This window comes from Pongo pygmaeus, chromosome 9 (genome assembly GCF_028885625.2).
Source record: "Pongo pygmaeus isolate AG05252 chromosome 9, NHGRI_mPonPyg2-v2.0_pri, whole genome shotgun sequence".
Taxonomy (NCBI): Eukaryota; Metazoa; Chordata; class Mammalia; order Primates; family Hominidae; genus Pongo; species Pongo pygmaeus.
Window position 1 is genome coordinate 64710192 of NC_072382.2, and position 21468 is coordinate 64731659.

At 47.9% G+C, this 21468-nt stretch overlaps 1 protein-coding gene across 2 annotated transcripts in view; it reads left to right on the forward strand.

Moving 5' to 3' along the window:
- The window catches only part of GALNT18 (polypeptide N-acetylgalactosaminyltransferase 18), a 356848-nt gene that overhangs the window by 149532 nt on the left and 185848 nt on the right, over positions 1–21468 (forward strand). The window lies entirely within an intron of this gene.

Genomic DNA, 21468 nt, shown 5'->3' on the forward strand with positions numbered 1-21468 from the left:
GTGCTAGGCAGGAGGCCTGGGTGTGCCAGGAGGCTGTCAGACTCAGGGACATTTTGCTCATCTAGGTGCCCATTTTTATATTGACATTCCCACTCTGGGGAAAGGCAGGTCAGGGCATTTTAGACAGCTGTGCAGTAAACGCTGTCTCTCATGTCCTCTAGGATGTTTTCTAGAACATACTAAATATATACATACATGTTATCTCATCTATGGTGAATTTGAGGCATCCCTGCTTGCACTGCAGCGACTTTTCCCATGGTTAGGAGCCTCTGCAGTCCTAAATCATTGTTGATACAGTGAGGAATAAATCCTTGGCCTTCAGATTTCTTGATCTCCAATGATTGTTGAATGAATGAATCCACCTTTACTTAACTTTAAAGCCCAGTGTTTCTGCTTCCAAAATATACTTTAAATACTTCTCTCCATATCCAATACTACTAGCGTCATCCAAGCCACTTCTTTCCTGGACTACTCAATAGCTACGACTGGCCTCCTTCCATTCATTCTTTTGAACTTTCAATTATGTTAATCAGATTCTGTTCCTCCTTTGCTGAAAACCCTTCCAAGTTTTCCCATTGCTATTAGAACAAGAGTCACACTCCTCACAAAGGCTCACAGGTCCTGTACGATCTTTCCCCAGCCTTATACCTTACCTATCTTTACCACTCTCAGCCAATCACACTGGTGCCATTTTGGTTCTTTGAGCCCCCTGAGTTCTTTCTGGCCACAAGTCTTTTACACTTGCTGTCTCCTTAGTTCTATGGCTGGCTCATTTTCATCTTTGGATACCACTTCAAATGTGTCCTTCCTATGACCTGTGTTGACCACTCTATCTAAAGCAGCACCTCTCCTCCAAGTTTCTCTTACTATTTCACAATCTGTAATGACCTGGGTTCTTGGTTTATTTTACTTAATATCTTGGTTTGTTTTATTAACGTCTGTTTTGTTGTTTTTTGTTTTGTTTTGAGACGGAGTCTTACTCTGTCACCCAGGCTGGAGTGCAGTGTCGTGATCTCGGCTCACTACAACCTCTGCCTCCCAGGTTCAAGCCATTCTCCTGCCCCAGCCTCCCAAGTAGCTGGGATTACAGGCATGCACCAATATACCCAGCTAATTTTTGTATTTTTAGTAGAGACGAGGTATCACCATGTTGGCCAGGCTGGTCTTGAACTCCTGACCTCAAGTAATCTGCCCACTTAGGCCTCCCAAAGTGCTGGGATTACAGACATGAGCCACTGCACCTGGCTTTGGTCTATTTTATTAAAGTCTCAATGTCTGCCAGGTGCCTGACAGGTAATAGGTGTTCAGTTAGCTTAACAAACTTACTGACTTGGAAGTGAACTTGCTTCTCTCTCCCGCTACGTGCATACACACTTTGGCTTTGCAAAAAAGATAGCCCTGCTGCTGCCCTCAAGCCTTCCTTCTGAGAAGGCACTCAGGATGCTGAAAATGAAGCTCACATATTTCACTCTGCACCGTCTGCACACTCTGCCATCTTTAGGCCCGAAATGAGCCTTCTAGAATCCTCAGGCTTTCTAAATGCTAAATATACAGCATTAATCGGATCTTGCATCTGTATTGAATAACTAAGACACCTTTATGTTGAAATGCAGATTCTCCATTGAAAGGCAAATCTTTCATTTCGAATGTTTGAATGAGACTAGGTTTGTATTTATAAAATAAGTTGTATAGAAGAGCATATTCTGGGCCTGGAGTGCTTTCATTTGATTGCTCAATAAATACGTTTTCACTCATCCAAAGCTCTTGCCTTGAAGTATTTTGCACTGAAGAAGTCAAATAAGTGACAGTAGCCCTATTGAATTCTATTTAATTTTACTTAATAATGTGCTGTTTAGTTCCAGGGTATTTCTGGGCCTGTATGTACCAGGGATGGGTTGAGAGTGCCTTGTTTAGAGGGAGGTGGGTTTGGGGCTGTAGTAAGAGCAGTAAGCGGGATAGGGAAGAGTGAGGTGGGTGCTGTGGATGGCACCCCTGCCTCCTGCTTGCTGTAGAATCTTTTTTATTTATTTTTTTGAGACAGGGTCTCACTCTTTCGTCCAGGCTGGAGTGCCGTGGCATGATCATGGCTCACTGCAACCTCAACCTTCTCAGCTCAGGTGATCTTCTCACCTCAGCCTCCTGAGTAGCTGGGACTACAGGTGGGAGCCACTGCACCCAGCCCATATATAGTCTTTCTAAGACATTTCTTTGAGTTTCTATTTCCTTGTATACAAAATGAGGATGGTAATACCTATCCCATGGTTTATTCTGAAAATGAAATAATATAATGAAGATAGAAATACTTAACATACTGTCTGGCACTTATTTGTGTTTTTATAAACATAGCATAGCTGATTTCAAGGTAGGTAAACATTGTAATCATTAGTTTTATTACTCTAACTAGACTCAATGTATAAGAGTCTGTATCTTTGTTTCACTCTGTACATTCAGAAGGGGCTCCATAAGCACTTAACTTGTCATTTGTTACTGATTTCTCATTACAGAATGAATAATTATCATCAATTGCACAACCCAGAAAGAACTACCAACATTTTAGTGTATTCTCTGCCTCCCCCTCTCTCTGAATATACCCATCTTGAATTGACTTTGATTTACTGGGGGCAGAAAAGGGAAGCTCTGAGAAATACATGAAGTCAGTGAGAGAGTGAGGAAATGACTGTCCTTGCAGTACCCCTGTCCCCGTGTGACCCCTCTTACCCTTCCAGCCCCAGACCTGTCCTGAGCCAGGGAACCTGATAGCCAGGCACTGGCACCGGGCCCTGCAAATCCCTCTTTCTGCTCCAGCCAGGCAGTGCAGAACAGTGGGAGACATGGCCCCCATCCAAGTAGTAGAGCCCCTGTCCTGTCATGAGAATTGGTTGCTATCAGCTGTGCCTAGTGTGAGATAGATCATTTGATCTTTCCTGGCTGCACACTCTGCACACTCCAAAGAAACCTACTTATCTTGCAAGCAATCCCTAAATAAAACCCAAATTGTTTCCTGCAAGTGGCTTTCTGCTGAGTCTGGTCTTGCTGTCCTCCTTGACTCAGCCATGTCCCCATCACTCTCTGACCAGCTCTTCGCCAGGCCCTTCATGGCCCCCAGACAACTGTGCTGCTGATGGGGAGGGCCAGGCTGCAAAGCTGTTTTATTTGTCAAACAGACATCCAGTCAGGTCCTGGGCAGGGCAGGAGCCAAGGGGATTGACTTATGGCCCCACTGGTCAGGAGATGATATCAGAAAAGTACTACAGAATTTCTATCCTGCCTACCTTATTTTCTTGCCGAGTACCCCCAGGCAGGTAACAACATTTATCTGAGCCTCAGTTTCCTTGCTTAGTATGCTTCTACAAGGGTTCTTATTTTTACTTTGTGTGCCAAGCCCTGTGCTATGGACTTTATATACATCACCTCTATTAGGCTAAAAATTTCATGGTGGAGCTGGTGCGTGCCAAAAAGCAGAAGGAAAGGGGGAAGCATTGAAAGAGACCTGGGGAATCACAGCAAGAAGAATCTTGCCTGCGATTTGCATTGCCACCAGCACCATGATTAGCCGCCAGTCCCCACCTACCTGTCATGATGCCACGGAGATGGAAGTCCCAGAAAAATACCATGCCAGGGCTGGACCAGTCCTACATGACTCACTGCTTTATAGGTAGCAAATTGAGGCCTAAAGCGGGGCATGACTTATTGGTGGGTTTATTTGTTCTTTCATTTATTTACCAAACATCTCTTGTGCATCTATTAGGTGCTGAGCCCCACGCCATGTTCTGAATGCAAAGTCCTGCCCTTGGGGAACTGCTGCAACTATGAGAGAGGTAGAAAGCCAACCATAAGGACGGATGGAGAGGAGGAAGCCAGTGTAGACCTCTTAAAAAAGGAGTGGAATGGAAGCAAGTGGGGGAAATGAGAGGCTAGGATGAGAGTGACACAGAAAAGGTTTTCTTAGATGAGGGAGACTGAAGCACATGGATGATGGAAGAAAATGGTCACAAGGAAAGGCAGGGAAGGAAGATACAGGAGAAAGAGGGATATTGATGTGCCCGGGCCCCTGAGTATGAATGGGGAGAAATCAAGAAGCCATTTGGCAGGACATTTGACTCTCAGGCAAAGGTTTTTAGGAGGGGGACCTGGAGGGGGAAAACATCCCACTGAGCACAGTAGTGTCCTGGGGCCACAGATGGTCAGAGGCTAAGGATGCAGCATGGACACACCATGGCACCTGCACTTCCTGGCAGTCCTTCCTGGTCTGTGGTCTGGGGAGACGCTGCCCAGCACAGGGCTCACAGGGGCAGGAAGAAGCTCTCTGGAAGGAAGGGGTCTGAGAATTTGCCAAGAGACCCAGCTAGTGGAGCCTGAAAGGGGTCTTTCAGTCAATCCCCTGACTCTGCCAATATCTCAGCTAGCTTAGTAGTAGACAGGAATCATATACAGATCAAAAGATCAAAATTAGCTAGTGATTAGTCATCCTATCACTATCCCCAAGCCTCTAGCATAGGAATAATGGGGTCTACAGCATGTTCACTTGCCTAGCCGACTGCATGGAGGATAGCGCCTTCCTCACACACTGATGACAGAGAGAAAGTGAGATAAATGGAGAAGGATAGGGGGCTTCTTCTTGTCTTCTAAGATGGAAATTCCCATCCATAGATCAAGATATGAATGTAGGGCATGACCGTACAATTTCCTCCATGCCCGCAACAGGACTATGTACAGACAGAATGTGGATATCCCTTGGTGCCTGGGTCTTAACCTTAGGGCCTGAGGACTGAAGACCTGGCCTTGAAACTGGTGGTCCAGGGTCTCTGCCCTTAGTGACACAATGAAAGTACCAGCTGTGGTCAAGCATGGATGAGGGCTGACTGTGAGACTTCTCAAGGCAGGGAAACATCTTGGTCACAGCTTCAAAACCATCCCCATCCAAGTGTCCCTGTCAAGTGGCAAAAGTAACCTGAGAGGCAGAAGCAGATTGGAGGGACAGTCTTTCGCTAAAGGTTCCTATGGGAAGCAGTTACAAAGGCAAGCAAACAGGACTTCAATTCATTCAAAGAACAAAATCCACTTGGAGACCTGTGATGTTTTGGAAAGACTGTGACTAGGGGCCCTGTTCTGGGGGCCTGATGGAATGACTATGTCCTTAAATATGCACTTCTCCAATGGAGCCTAGTGGAAGACAGGCTGAGGGGGTCCTTGGAAAAGGCCTCATGTCTAACTGCCACCTGAGCCGCTAAATACCTTTGGAAAAGTCTGCAAGAGGAAGCTGAAAACACCTAAGGGAGCCTATGCTCGTTCCCCAACAACCAATTCACAGTCCACCTTTTAGCAAATCTGCTTAATACCATCCATGTAGCCAGCCCTGAGACCCTAAGCTGACAAGGGCATGGATGATCCTTGCTTTCAGAGAGCTCACAGCCTATGTGAGGAGCCTTAAATGGCCCTCATGGGTCAAACTGAAAACAACTCAGAGGTTGATCACCAAGATGCAGATCCAGTGAGGTTTAGAGAAGAAGTGAATTGGGGTCAGGGGACCAGGGATTGCTTTCTAGAGGACAGGGGCTTCTGTTGAGCCCTGCAGCAGCCTGTCTCTGCCATGGAGATCTGTACTGGACCCTGTAAAAGACATAGCCATAACAACAAACTTGACGAGGACTGCTTATTGCTGTGAAGCTTGGAAGCACTTATAATGAGGGGCAGGCTTTCAGCGCTGTCTCCATGCCTTTCATCTGCTCCCTCTGTGAAATCCCTGGAAACAGTCTGGTACCATGGTTTGGGGCCTTCGTTAGTTCTGCACTGTCTGAGACATTCACAGAAGCAAGGAAGCAGACGGGCTTCTTTATGTTTATAGCAACTCAGACTGCTTTTCTTGGCTACCGGGATCCAAAAAATAATATCCTCAGAGCTGGCTGATTCACAGTGACGTGGTTAAAGAGTGCTGTGTCCTGGTGGCCTCATCTCAAGAGGCAGTGGTTGTGCCCGACACACTGTCCCTACCAAACCCTGGCAACCACTGTATGGCCATCTGTCTATAGGACTGTCCATCTGTCCAGCCAGCCAGCCAGCCCCATGTGCAATGATGGTCCACCAGCAATACTCATTCACCCATCCATCTCACGCTGGAGAACAAAGGTCGCTGAAGGCAGGGAGCCTGTTGGACTCCTGTATCCTCCTTTCGGTGGTTTATAACATTTTCTCCATCACCAGCCCCTGTAGAATCTGCCACACCCCATCAGTGACAGCTGCTCACAAAGCTGGTCATCCTTGAAGTGGAGTGGTAGACCAGCATTAGTGAGCATCCTGTTTGAAAAAGCCCCCAGACCCGAGAATCTTAACTACAAGTGACTCAGGAAAGTGGGGCTCAATGAAGAGTCCCCGAGATCCTCAGTCCTGCAACCTGGCCTGGCTTTGACTCCCAGCAACCTCCCTGCAGCCCCAGCCTCACCTGCCCTTGCAGCAAGGGCTGGTTGGAAGCTTTTTTTTTAATCTGTTTCTCCAAGTGTATGCTTGGGAGCACTGCTTCAGAAACACATGAGAAGTTTGTGGTATGGAGAAAAGACTCAGAATCTTAAAACAAGACTTGGCTGTTTCTTAGAGCTGCATGGCAGGCAGGAAGGAGGGGAGCACTCACCAGTGGGGGCCTGGGGACCACCACAGCCTGTGTCCTTGACAGACTTCTCTTTCTACACCTGAGTATATTCAGGAGCCCTCAACAACTTGCCTTGGGGAGATGGGTCTTTCCATGCTCAGGCAGGGAAGATGAAACATTATGATGTTCAGATGAGGAAAATAGACCTTGCAGTCTTAAGTTTTAAACTTCCAAAGGCTGTGGGACAGAGGAGAATGATAACATATTACTACATCTGAAAGAAGGCATGGTATTTTACCAGTACAAAATTTATGATATATAAAGGGATTACAGTATTTTTCTCAGAGGATAAGACAGGAAGACTTGCTTTGTTATTTGAGATTTGAGATGTTTCTAGTTGACCTGAAGTTCTGCTGATTAGGGAGGGGCTAATTTGTTATGACTTCTTAGTAATTATCCTGACCCAGACCTTCTTCCCTAGAATCTCTTGGGATGGAACATCTTGGGGTGATCTGTAGTCTTAACAAACTTGCCAGGTGGATTCTTGTATACACACTGAAGTTTGGAAACCACTATCTTTAATCTAGTGGTTCCAAATCTTGGCTGCATATTGGAATCACCTGGAGAGTTTAGAAAACAATGAAAGGAAATACTACAAAAGAGATACCCCGAACCCCACCTCCAGAGATTTTGACTCAACCAGGGTTGGGCCTGGGCATTCTTAATTTGATGTGATTATCTCATTCCCAGTTGACTTAATGTGTAGCCAGGGTTGAGAACTCGGGTTAAACTGTGTTCTCAGCCGTGGTGCCTGTCTGTGCCCTGAATGTGCACAATGCATGAGTGTGTGGGCGTGTCTCCTGGGCTGATTCCAACCCTTGGGGACATTTATGGCTGGGACCTGGGCTTGCTCTGGCAAACAGCGTGGTTCCCTTTAAATGCCTCCATCTGGCCATCAGACTGGCATAGCACCTCTGCTGTGTTCAGAAGATGTTGATGGAAGCTGGGAGAAAAGCCTCTGCCATATCACCTCTTTCACCTGGCTCTGGGTAAGAAAGGGCTCTGTGAAGGGGCAGGGGTGGCAGCTGCAGCAGAACCAGTGGCACTGGGAAGATTTCTGGCCATGGAGCCATGGGTGACCTAGGTTGGGGCAGCAGCACGTGATGTAGTAGTTGCTATAGAGCTATGAGCCCTGATCCTCAGTGTGGCTTCTGCATGTCAGTGTGGAGAGACAGCAGAGCCCTCCTGCCTGCCATGGGCACACACAGCATATGCAGCCAGTAGGCACACACGGTGATGTCTAATCTTCTCCCCATTAAGGGCCTCCTGCCTCCCGGGCCCCAGGTTCGGAAGACGTTCTCCTCCGCACATACTGCCTGTGTGCAGAGATGATCAGTTCATTTTCCATCTTTTATTAATCAAAGACACATGTAGCTGTTAATCAGGGCTTCTAACTCCCAGTAGGTAAGAAGATTTTCTACTCTGAGCCTTCTAGAAATTGCACATAAGCCAAATAATCGGGTCCTTTCATTGATCTGCGTGTGTCCAGGCCTGCGTGTGCCAGGCCTTTTGGAAGCAGTTTGAAGAGCTCAAGAACACCCTGCCCAGGTCTCCCTTCTGTCTTGCTTCCCCCTCATTCCTGCCCCAACTTTACCTCTCTGTGTCATCTTTAGCAAGTCCCCCAACCTCTCTGATAGAACAAATGCCTTGGCCTCATCCTTTTCCCTGAGAAAGGAGACAGATGAACTCATTAGCTTTCATGGTTCAAAGTACCCTCTTTAGCCACAGACCCTTTCTTTAAAGGGTTTCTTATGCAAAATCCTAATAGGTAAACAGACTGAATTAGAGCTATTCTGGCAAAGGGGAAAAGAGGGGTCTCAGACTCCCCTCACCCCCCGTCAGGGTCCACTTTCCCCAAGGGGGCTCCACAGACTCTTTTGGAAACCTCAGTCGTAAATAAGTTATTTTCAATGGGGGATCATCCCTCCTTTCCTCGGTGTCCATATCAAAATCTTGGGAAAGTCAAGTGGCACATGTACTTTGAAAAATCATATTTCAAAATGGCCATTGTTTTTATTTGTTTTCAATTGTGATACCTAATTTATTTTCAAATTTCAAGTAACATGAAAGGAGGGTAGAGATTTCAACATTCATGTAAAGGTGGCATTGGTTTATAAAGGTTGCAGTCCGTTGATCTACATCAGTGTTTTGCAAAATGCAGTCACAACCCACCCAGCAGGCCATGAAATCAATTTACTAGGTCATGAACAGCATTCCTTCTTAATAGAATATTACAGAATAAAATAGAATGTGTCAGAGTTAATCACACATAGTCATGCTAAAGATTGTTTTGTAACCTCGTTTCCCTTATATGTGTTTGCGTATAATGGCTGAAATGCAAAAAATACAGTTTTGTAGGTTATGATTGAGAAGGGCTGAGAAGCACTGGTCTGGATGGATGCCTCCTGTGGTTCCTTTGGGCCCTGACGTTGGCTCACATCCACATCTGGGAGACCTTCCTACCCTCTATGCTGAGCAGAGCACTGGTGAGCCATGCAATGAGGCCAGGGAAGAAGGCAGAACTGCTCAGCAGTACGACAGTGCGAGCCCCTCTCCTAGAGATAGCTGAGTACCCTACATAAATATTGTCCAGTAATTCCACATCCTCCTGGGGCCTGGCAGAGGAGAAGAGGTTAATATGGAGCCAGCTGACCTTGCCCAGGTCCATGGTCCAGGAGCTAACCATGGTATGTCTTATACAGGTGGGTGAAGCGAGTGTATGAAGTGATCTAGGCACTCCATTTCTCTACCCCGATCAGTCCCAACAGCAGAGAAACTTGTCATCTCCAGGCCTCTCTGGTTCCCGGAGGCCATTCTCAAGACCCTTCCTAAGCTGTGCTTCCTGACCTCATGGCCAGGTGGCTTTGGTTTCTGTGGCTACTGAGCTGCCATGGATACGGATCATGAGCCCCAGGATCAGAGGGCAGCGTGACACCATCCGTGCAGCCTGGAGGAGCAGCTCTCAAGCTTTGAGTAATCCTTGGTGTTTTCCTGTACAGTGACAGCTCCATAAGGTGGGAATCTCCGCTTCCTAGCCCTGGGCTACACAGTGTGATGGATGACCCTGGCCACCCAACTCCCCAGTCTCAGGGGAAATCAATCTAAATACAGACCCTCCCACTGTGGCATTCAGCTCCCGGTGCCAATGTGGCCTCCTTGACATCCCTTCCTCCCCTGACCTCAGCAGGAATGGGGCTGAGGATCCAGGAACAGACCTTCCTCAGGCATCCCAAGGCACCTCGCCCAGGGTACCAGTGGGATCTGTATTCTCTTTGTCCTCGTAGAGAGGATAGAGAAGTTGCCTTGTGTTCTAAGTTACTCTGTGTACTTGACGCTGGTGGGGAAGACAAGAAATAATAAGCAGCCACCCCAACAACTCCCCACTGCTCCTAATTCCATCCTCACCTCCCAGCCCAGCACCTGACCAGTAACAATAATAGTAACAACAGCCAGTGTTTATGTTGCCCATAGAACGTGAAAGACTCTGTTATTAACTTATTCAGTCCTCACAATAACCCCACAAGGAAGTAGGTAATATGATTATCCCCAATTTTCCACATTAGTAAATGGAGGCACAGAGAAGTTAAGTGACTTGCACAAGGTCACACAGCTAGTGAGTAGTGAAGCCAAGCTCCAAACTCAGGCAGTGTGACTCAGAGGGTTGGCACTTCCCGCTAGGCTATGCTGCTCTCTGCACAGCTGTATCTTGATGCATATTAATCGAATAAATGAATTTCATTTTATTTATAATGCCAAATTCATGGACTTTAATTTTCACTTCTCTGTGGGTACTCAGAAAAAAGTAGGGCAAGCCAATGTGTCTTCCTCAGTGTGCCAGGGCCCACGAGGGAGCTTCTTTCTGAGCCACCCACCAGGAGGAAATAGCATTAGATCTGGGCCCATGCCTTCTTCCTGAAGAGGAGATGTTCATGGGACCAAGACAGGTTGTGCATCAGGATGCCCTCTCTGGGTGCCCACCAACTTTAAGGCATGGTATGGAGGAGGAACTTCAGGGCTGCAGGGCCTCCGAGCAGAGTCCTCCTTAGATCTGAGCCTAGGAGACCTCGAGTCTCCTGGGAAGGCTGGCTTGGCCTCTCAAGATCTTTCTGGGCATAGGCTTTTTTGTCCACTATAAAAATCCATTTGTGGAGCAAAAACTCATGATTATGGAAGAAAGTTTAGACTTTGTGGAAAATCCTGGGACCCACTGAAGAAGCCTTGCCTGACCTTGTACAAGAGCTATCAGTGTGGATGCTTTTCAAAGCCCATGGCTGACAGAGATAGATAAGCTTGGGACCCCATTCACTACACCTTGGACGTGCAGTTTCTTTATCCAAAACCTTTGCTTATTTTGTCTGGCTGCAGGCCAGGACTGCCTCCTTCCTCTGCCTCAGGTGCTCACAGAGCAAGACTGGGTTGGTAAATTAAGAATTTGCCAGATGGAAAGGACTAATTTTTCCCCCTTTCAAAATCATGAGCATGACGGTTTTTGCACACATTCTGCCGGACACATACTGCATTCATAATACAGAGCGTCGAGACATCATAAAGGTTTCACATCTTTCATGTGATAAATATTTTTACTGTCATGCTCAAGAAATGGATTTTGTTTGAAAATGGCCTATTTCCTTTGATGGCTTCTTTGACGTGGATTCAAAGCCTTTCCCAATCCTGCCAGGGCCTGGGGTTGGGAGGGCCTGTTTGCTCATTTTTTTCGAAGGACAAATCCACTTCTCCCTGATGAAATACAGCTGTGACTGCTGGGGTTGAGAGATTTACGACTTAGGACAGTAATGAAAAGACCTCCAGTGAGCCGAGAGCTGCTGGGAGTGATGGCACGCTCAGCCCTGGGGCCACCACAGCTGGGGCTCCCAGGGGCATGTGAGTAGACCTCAACCTCGCAGGGGCCCTGGCTCGTATTTATCCTTGTGCTCTGTACACTACATTTAAAGAATCAGATGTGGGCTAGTTAACTGAATAATATTTCTTCTCACAAGTTCGTTTTTACAAGTGTTCTTTTCTCATCTTTGAAATGACACTTTTTTAATGCTTTTGCTATAAGCAGTGAGCAACCGCTTGGGACTAGAAGAATCTGTTTTCAGGATGAGCTTTTGTAGGCTGCTGCGAGCTTCTGGAACTCTCTCTGTGTGTGTGTGTGTGTGTGTGTGTGTATGTGTCTGTCTGTCTGTCTGTCTGTGTATGTCCATGTGTGAGGATACAGCCAGTGATAACTGAGGGAAACAGGAACCCTGTTCTCTTGTGGGAGACTGGACTAATAGTTCCAGGGTCTTGTGATTGATATCCTCTCTCTCCACACTGCAGAGCACTGCTTACCATCCCACCTGCCTGTCCTGCAGGGGCAGGTGCACGCTGTACATCTAGACCCAGGTACCAACACAGGTAAGGGGTCTCTGAGAGAGGAGGTTTGCTGGTTTGCCCAGGGCTCAGGCTCTGGGGTTTGGCTGATACCCCAAATACTTGTTCTTTGAGCAGGTTGCCTTTCCCCATAGCCATTTTGCAGGACCCCTCCTAGGTGGTGGAGGGAGCACTGAGCAGGAATGAGGGCATTAATACCCTTTTTCACTTCCCAGTCCTAGAATCAGCTGCAGCCTGGCTGTGTGACTTCAGGTGGTTCCATTGAACACTCTGCTTCTGAGTGAAAGCCACCAGGCCCTGTGTAAGCCACAATCAGTGATCTGAACACCTTAGAATTGTGACATTTTAGGGCATGAAGGGATCTTAGGGATCACCTTGTGTTTACTGATGAGAAAAGGACAGCCTAAAGAAAAGGAAGGGCCGGGTGCGGTGGCTTATGCCTGAAATCCCAGGACTTTGGGAGGCTGAGGCGGGTGGATCACTTGAGGTTAAGAGTTTGAGACCAGCCTGGCCAACATGGTGAAACCCCACCACTACTAAAAAAATAAAAAATAAATAAATAAAAAGTTAGCCAGGTGTGGTGGCAGGAGCCTGTAACCCCAGCTACAAGGGAGGCTGAGGTGGGAGGATCGCTTGGACCCAGGAAGTGGAGGTTGCAGTGAGCCAAGATCATGCCACTGCACTCCAGCCTAGGCAACAGAGCAAGACTCCATTGCAAAGAAAAAAAAAAAAAGAAAAGACTTTGCCACAGCCACACACTGAATGTACTGAGAGCCAAGACTAGGAAGCCCCTCCTCTACAGCTGAGATTTTCAGAGTGGGGACCGTGGACCGGCAGCCTTAGCATCCTCTCATAACTTGCTAGAAATTCACAATCTCAGGCCTCCCCTCAGATTGCTGAATGAGAAACTCTGGGGTGGGACCCCACGATCTGTAATCTGACTGCCCTCTGGGTGAAGTCTGATGCTTGCTGCTGTTCCTACAGCACCCCGCTTCCTTTTAAGACCAGAAGAAAGAAACTGGAAACAGGCAGGCTTCCTAGGAGAGGCTGTTTGAGACAGGGGAGCACGTGATAGAGTAATATTACAGAGGAAAGGTACATATGATTTTTGCAGCTTCATTCAGGCTGCAGGTTTCCCAAAGCAAGGACTCTTGTAGCAGAGCCTTGAAAGGAGTCATGGCTGCAGTAGGCGTCTGGCGTTGTTCTGGGCTGCAGGCTGTCCTACTGGCAAGGGCCACACTGCTTTCTCCCTGTCCAGCCCAGCTGTTCCTATCTGTGTGTCTGTGTCAGGGAAGTATGCCTCTTTAACATTAGCAGGGTTGGTCCGGCTTGTTCATTCCAATAGATTGATGTGTGGAAACACTGGGAACACTGTTTTATGTGTGAACAGTGCAGTGTATATTTAGAAGTCCGGGTGTCAGCTCCAGGCTGTCAGCTTGGTGGCGGGTGGAGTGGGGCGGGGGGGATAACGGTATGTGCTTCAGAGTTTATTATATTTCTCCTAGGCAGAATTCTAGCTTTAAAGGGTTGCTTTAAAGTAGCAAGTAATGGCACATATAAATTCTGGTTCCTAAGATACAGACATTTGTCACTTTCTAAAATCAGTTTTTTTACATGTACTTTATATAGTTGGCATGGAGTGTAAAAACTTGACCCTTTAATAGCAGCTTTCATTCTGCATAATTTCTAATCAAGGCTATTTCCACTTCTGTGAGTGTGTGTGCACACGCTGAGCCCTGCTGCTCCTACCTGTACCAGCCATCCCAGCCGCACACTCAGACACACCCAGGCCCAGAAGTCCCCCTTGCAGGGGAGGAAAGACCCAGCAGTGCCAGCCCGTCAGGAGTGGAGTGGGATTTTTCTGACTGAGAGAGATCATCCTGTAGTATCTGGCCTAAGCTTGCAGAGTCAGATGTCTTCCTGTCCTCTGCCTGCCATGTCAGCCCAGACTGAACTGACTCTGGTCTTTTGCTGGGACCCACCACCCTTCCTGAGTCCTAGCCCACCTAGCTGGAGTTGCCTTGCCTAACTCTTGCCAGTACCTCCCAGGGTGCAGGGCCAAATTCCTGTATCCCTGGCTGTCTTAATCTGTTTTGCATTGCTATAAAAGAATACTTGAGACTGGGTAGTTTATAAAGAAAAACAATTTTAACATTTTTTCTCAGAGGGTTCTGAATCTCCCTCCCCAAATAAAAGCAACGACAAGCTAACAACAGAACTGCAGCTTTGGGGAGTTTTGAAAGCCATACTTAGAGTTGCCAAATACCAACACCTAAGTCCAAAGAACAGTAGCAGGAAGCCAGTTGGACACTGTAAAGATTCCGTCTGTGGGTCAAGAAGAAACAGGGAGGCAGGAGGGCGACTGCTTCAGTCCCTGCCTTGCACCAGCTAGGGCTCTCCTTTCTTCCTTGTTAGTGAGTGTACGAGGGAGGAAAGGCCAAAAGCACTTCAAGGTCAGGGAGGAGTGGGCAGAGCTAAGGCCCCTTCACAGCTCATGGCCATGTGCAGCCCTCAGGTGCGCTGCACCTTTGGAGAACCTGGATGACAGCCCTGCCCGGATTGTACGGGGTGTGTTCACACTCAGTGAGTGTTGGGGTGGACAGAGCCATTTTGCTCAGACTAGTGTTGGACATGGTAGGTTCTTTACAAATATCAGCTATTGGTATTTCGCCTCACTATAACCCTGTGAGTGAAGTATTAGAATCTCTTTTTAATAGATGGGAAAAGCCACACAATGATTGGACTCTTGCTGTGGTAGCAGAATAATGGCCCCTCAAAGATGTACACATCCTAATCCCTGGAACCTGTGACTGTGTTACCTTACATGGCAAAAGGGAACTAAGGTTGCATAGGGAATTAAGGTTGTGAATTCAGCTGACTTTTAAAGAGGGAAAGTAGCCTGTATTGCCCACGTGTGCCTAATGCAACCACAGGGGTCCTTGAATGTGGCAGAGGGGGCTGAAGAGAAGATCAGAGTGCTGCGATGTGGGATGGACTTGACCCACTGTGGTGGGCTTTGAAGACGGAGGAAGAGGCCATAAGCCAAGGAATGCAGGCAGCCTCTGGAAACTGGGAAGAGCATGGAAATAGAATCTCTCCTCCAGAGCTTCCAGAAAGGAGAATGGCCCTACCAACACCTTGATTTTAGCCCGATGAGATGCCTGTCAGACTTCTTACTTTCAGAACTGTAAGATAGCACGTTTGCATTGTCAAGCTACTAAGTTTGTGGTTGTTTGCTAGAGCGCCATAGGAAACTATTAATACACTTTACCACCTATCTGATGGTTTGCTAAGCACTTTCCAGGTGTCCATCATCTCACTTAATCTTTGCAACAAGCTTAGACATAGACATTATTATCCACATTCAACAGCAAGCTGAGCTTCAGAGAGGTTTAAGAGCTTGATGAGGATCACACAGCCAATCCAGGGCAGAGGTGCCTCCAGAGCTCCTCAGTCTGGTGGGCTCAGCCCCTAATGGAGTCTGCACTTGGCCTTGCAGTGGGGCATCTCTTGGATGGCGGACCCCACCCTACTTTGGGTTGAGGCACCCTGGAGAAGCCTCTCTTCTTCCCTGCAACACTGTTCAGGTGTCAGAGGAAGCCATCCTGGATTTGCCTTTGCCATGCTGAATAAAGTCCTTGCGCAGAGGATTTTAGTAGTGTTGGACCTGAGACTGTCAGGGCTCCTTCCTCCTGATTAGTTCCAAGCTCTTTGCTGTCAGATTCCACTTCATTCTTTTGGCAGCTCTGAGGATTCCAGGAAGAGAAAGCCTAATTGTGGAGGTCGTTGGCAAAGGACCTTCGGCTCATGTTTGAATGCAACTCTAGAAACAGAGAAGAAGGGAAGCCCTCCATCAACAGAATACTGCATTTACTTACCATTATTAGGGCACTTGACATATTCAAGGATGTTTTCAAAAATCTGAAAATTGTCCTTTGGGAGCCTAATCACAAGCAGAGGCATAACATCTTGCTTTGCTGGGTATAAGAAGAGTACCGGTATGATGTGCCGAAGTCCCCTTTCTCTCTCAAGTAAAGCGCAAACACTGGCTCCATCTTACAGAAGAGAAGCAGGGCCCAGGGAGCTGGGGATTTGCCCAGTGTTGGAGATGAGGTTAGGCCGAGGCTTCCTGTCTCCCAGACCAGCCAGCTTTCCACAGGTCTTAGTGCCTGGCTTTGGCTGGGACCAGGCACAAAGGCTGAGATTTGGATCTCAAGGCTGGGTGTTTGGAAGACAGGAGCGGGCAGGCCCGCAGGCTGTGAAGGCGACGCAGCAGATGGCAAGCTGAAGGCAGCCGAGGCTGAACACTGCTGTTCCGGCTGTTTATGATGTGACCCCTCTCCATGGTGGTGTGAGTCCTGCCCTCATTAGCAGTGCTTGGGTGAACTGGGCTTTGATGCTCTGCAAACATGGTCTGGGCTTCTCAGGCAAGGCCCAAGCATCAAGCTCTTTAATGGGAATAATGGCGACTTCTCATCATTGGAAGTCAGCAGGCAGGAGTTTACTGAAAGCCGACAAGAGAAATGTACATTTCTGAACATTCAATTAGCCCTCTTCTTTTTAACCCCAAATAAAGCATGCAACAATGCACTGCAGGAGTGGAAGAAAAGTTTTTTAAAAAATCATTGAATTGTACATTTAAAATGGGTGAATTTTATGGTGTATAAATTATACCTCAATAAAGCTGTTTTTAAAATGGGGAGTGGAAGAAAAGGAAAACATTCTTTATGAATTCTTATCTGGGATATTCAGCAATGCTTGCTGCATTATTTGATGCTTAGCTTTCATCTTTCCCAAAGCTGACTTCACAGCGACCTCTGACAGTCAGTTTCCATCTTGCAAGTGAAGAAAGTGAAGGCTTGAAGGGACTCTGGGTCTTTCCCAAAGACAGCGAATAGCAGACCCAGAAGCGGGGAGAGAAAGGGTCCCCAGTGCACTCTGAGAGGAGGACCAGGAGACAGGACCATCTGGGTCTGCACCCCAAAGTGCACTTCAGACACAGGGTCTCGGGGCCCATGGCAGACACATACCTGGCACCCCAACCTGCCTGTCCTAGTTTCTCCTGCCTCCTCTCACTGGGTTCTGGATCTTATCACCAAACAACCAGAGCTTTGCTATGAGCATGGCCTGAGGGCAAAAACAGGAATAGCAGTGGCTACAGAACTGGCTGCAGGGCAAAAGCTAGCCCCCACTCCCCACCCACCCTCAAAGCCTTCTCAGCGATCCCCTCTGCCTGAGAGAGGGACACAGTAAACTGAGTAAACCACAAGAAACAAGAAGGCTCCAGTGGTTTCCTGGGAGCACATCCCTAGGTGCACAAACCGAGGGACAAGAAGCAGAGCTGCCGCTCCCAGAGAGTGCACAGACCAGCTTGGGCAGCGGGCCAGGAGTCCTCAGCCAGGTGAGCTGCGTCCTGGGTGGCTCTGTCTGACCCTTCAGTAGGACTTGACCATTCCTGCGGTCCAACCTTGAGGTGGGAGCCCTAAACCACTTTGACCTCCAGCAGCAACCATGCCATTTGACTCCTCCAATTCCCTTGTCCTCCAATCCAAGGAGCAGATATGAGTGCTAGATTCTTGCTTAGGAAGAGGTCCAGGCTACAGCCTCTCCTGCAGTTCCTCCAAAAAGCCACCGGCACCTCAGAATTTCTATCTCCAGCGATGGCAAGAGCTGGCAAAATGACTCAGCTTCAGCAGAAGGGGATCTGCAGGGATCTGGTCCTAGAAGGTGAGGCAGTCAGACCTAGACAGGGCTGGGCAGCATTACAATACCCCTTTCACTCTGAAGCCCGTTTCCTCCCCACTCCATTGTGCAGTCTCAGTACCACCACAATCTTGGAGCACAAGCCAGTGGAGCCGGTGCTTTGTGTGGACTGCCCACTGAAGCAGAACTCGTCATGCGGGAATTCCTACTTTCAGCATCACTGGCTTCAGGAGCCTCAATAGCCTTGGCAGGGCCTCCAGATGTGCTCCTCTTGCTTGGCCAATTAGCCCATGCACAACGCTCAGAGCTGTGCCTTTTGTTGCATTCACTGCTCAAAGCTTTGCAAGTTCTTTCGTGCCCCACTTCCCACCTGTCTCCATGAATTAGCATGGACCTGTCAGGATGTATCTGTAAGCTCCACTCATCAACAGGCTGTGTGTCAGGCACTGTGGGCATATCACTGAGACCACATTATGGCATTTCCCAGGTGCCCTATGTGATCATTGGTAGAACTTTTTGAAAAACAGGTCATGCACAATAAAGACTGGGTATGACCATGGGGAAGCAAATGACCTGAGTAAGTGGGTCTCTAGAAACCCATCACTCTCATTCACAGGGGCCCACCTAGGAAGGACTCAAGCAATTGGTAGTCAAAATATACTTGGCAAACAACTGGCAAGGGACAGTACTAACCAATTGACAGGAATGCTCAACAAAGCCTAGAGCAGGATCCTGGGGTTCTTGGCTGGGCCTTTGAGTTGCTGATTGGTGAAAATAACTGGAGCATTCCAAGAAAAGGGCCAGAGCACCTGGGGTTGCAGGGGTGCCTGGAGGTATTTTAGGCGGCAGCTGTTTGCCACCGCTAGGAAGGTATTTCAATAGTTTAACAACTAGTTTGAACCAGTACAGACCAAGTGAGTAGCCTCCTGGGGACTAAAGTATCTCCAGTCCTCAAGTCAGGCAACAATTCTTGGCGCATAATTTGCAGGTAGGGCTGTGATCAGGACTGTGAGCTCAGCAATAAGCCCCTTAATGTCTCCAGCTGCAGTTTTCTCTTATCTATGATGAGATTGATTAAACCTACATTCTAGGAGAGGTAGGTGCAGTGCAATGGAATTGGGGTACACTGTACTGGGGAATCAGCTCCAGGGATAAAGCTTTTAGAGTAGACACCCAAGATCAGCCTGCAGTTGGACCCCAAATAATGTACTTTGCCATTTTGTGGTTTGTTTATTTTGTTTGAGACAGGGTCTTGCTCTGTTAGGCTGGAGTGCGGTGGCAAAGCTCACTGCAGCCTCGACCTCCTGGGCTCAAGTGATCCTCCTGCCTCAACCTCCTGAGTAGCTGGAGCTACAGGTGTACACCACCATGCTTGGCTAATTTTTGTATTTTTAGTAGAGATGGGGTTTCTGCATGTTACCCAGGCTGGTCTTAAACTCCTGGGCTCAAGCAATATGCCCACCTTGGCCTCGCAAAGTGCCGAGTTTATAGGCATGAGTCACTGCACCTAGTGCCACTTTAGAGAGTACCTTTTTGTGATGCTTACCATGCTGGGCTTTGGGATACTTGCTTGTAGGTTCAGAAACTATCTCCAAATAATAACACTAATCCCAAGGCTTTCAGTCTTGCAGTCTTCACTGTGGTTCTTCCTGCCCCCATCCGTGGGCTACCCCCAGTCTGCTGAGGTTCTGGATGCTCTGGGTCTGGCTTCTTGGTTTCAGATCTGTACAGCCACCTGTCTAGCAGCTTTGAGCCCCACAGAGTGCTCTTTCCTCCTCCTGCATCCTGGTTCTTCTTGGCCTCTACTTTGGGGTGTACTTCCCTGGAGTGAGCTTGAGGATAGCACTTATTCTTCAATTGAAGCATCTTTTCCTTTAGGAAGCCTTCCCTCTGCCCCATTTCCCCTCACTTCAAGCATCCTTTCCTTTAGGAAGCCTTCCCTCTGCCCCATTTCCCCTCACCTGCAGGGACCCAATGGCATCTTATACACCCTTGATCAGAGCATTGATTACATTCTCCATGTATTTGCTTTTCCCACTAAGTTGGATGCTATATGAGGATAGGGAACACATCTGAGTAATCTTAATATTTCAATACCCAAGCAATAAGCTTGTCATAGAATAAATTTGCTTAAATATTTGTTGCTTAGCTGATAAAACGGGTTAACACCCATTGTGGGCAAAGCTGACAGTGAGCTCCAAGGCCCAGCAAACAAAGGGAGCACAGCCATCAGGGAGCCTCTCTGAATAGGGCTGGCCAAGCTGCAGCTCCCTGCACCCTGGGGATGAGCAGGAATGACTGCTTGCCGGGTCCCTCAGGGAGAATTTCAATGTCAACATTGAGGAAGGAGTCAGCCTGTTTGCCTGTTAATGTCAGAAATGTCATGCTTTGCACAGACCCATCAACTGTACCTTTCTCTTCAAGAGTGGAGTGATTAGTGTCCTCTGGAGGGAATCGTCCCCTCAGGGCTTGATGGTGAGGATTTCTGTAATGAGCACCTTGGAGACTGAGGAGAGTCAGGAGGGAAGACAGGTATCAACGTGTCTGCCAGAGCTTTGGGGACACCGTGGGCTGGGTTTCAAGGAAGGAAGAGAACTCCTGGCCTGACTCTCTGGCTGTCTGTGGTTCTGTGGTTTGAGCTGGACACTTCCTAAGGGCATCTTAAGTCAGTTTTCTAGAGTCTCTGGGTCTTCCCACCTCATTGCCCTTTGTGCCTGGGTTTCTGGGAGGAGGGATGTTTGGACCCTTCAGTGGAATCTTTTTGATTTTGAGCCTTACTTGGTGAGATTTGAAAGAGAGAGAGAGAGAGAGAGGCAAGAAGAAGACACAGCCTCCTCTCCCTGCCTCCCTCCTTATCTTCCTTCTCCCTATATTTTGGGGGTAATTACTCCATGCACAGTCCTATTCTGGATACTTGGGAGAGAAGCCTGGTAATTCTCTGGTATAAGAGATTTACAGAGGAGTCCTGGGAGAGCAGTGGAGATTGCTTACCACTGACCATATTTTGTGGAACTACCTGAGAAGGTCTTAAACGTGCCCTGTCAGTCTGTGTAACTGGGCACAATCATTTGCTTAAGTGAACTGGGGAGGAATTAACTGCACACAGCTGGAATTTGCCCTGGCCATGCCTTCACTGGCTTTGTGCTCCTACCTGTTGGCACAGGACTGCAGCCCTGTTTCTACTCCCTCTGAAAGATTTGGGGAATCTCTAGTAGGCAGGGAGTTTTCTGACCTCACCACGACCCACTGCTAATGCCCTATTCATTCATTTTACTGGTATTGGTTGAGCACCTACTAGGTGCCAGATGCTGTTCTGAGTCTGAGGGACTCAACAGAGAACAAAGCAAATGCCTGACCTCACAGAGCCACGTTCCAGTCAGGGAAACAAACAACAAGCAAAATGAATGGAGACTGTATTAGTCTGTTCTCATGCTGCTAAGAAAGACATAAGTGAGACTGGGTAATTTATAAAGAAAAGGAGGCTTAATGGATTCACAGTTCCACATGACTGGGAGGGCTCACAATCATGGTGGAAGGTGAAAGAGGAGCAAAAGCATGTCTTACATGGTGGCAGGGAAGAGAGCGTGTGCAGGGAAGCTCCCCTTTATAAAACCATCAGATCTCTTGAGGGTTATTCACTATCGTGAGAACAGCATGGGAAAGACTTGCCCCCATGATTCAATTACCTCCACCGGGTCCCTCCCACAACACGTGGGAATTATAGGAGCTACAATTCAACATGAGAT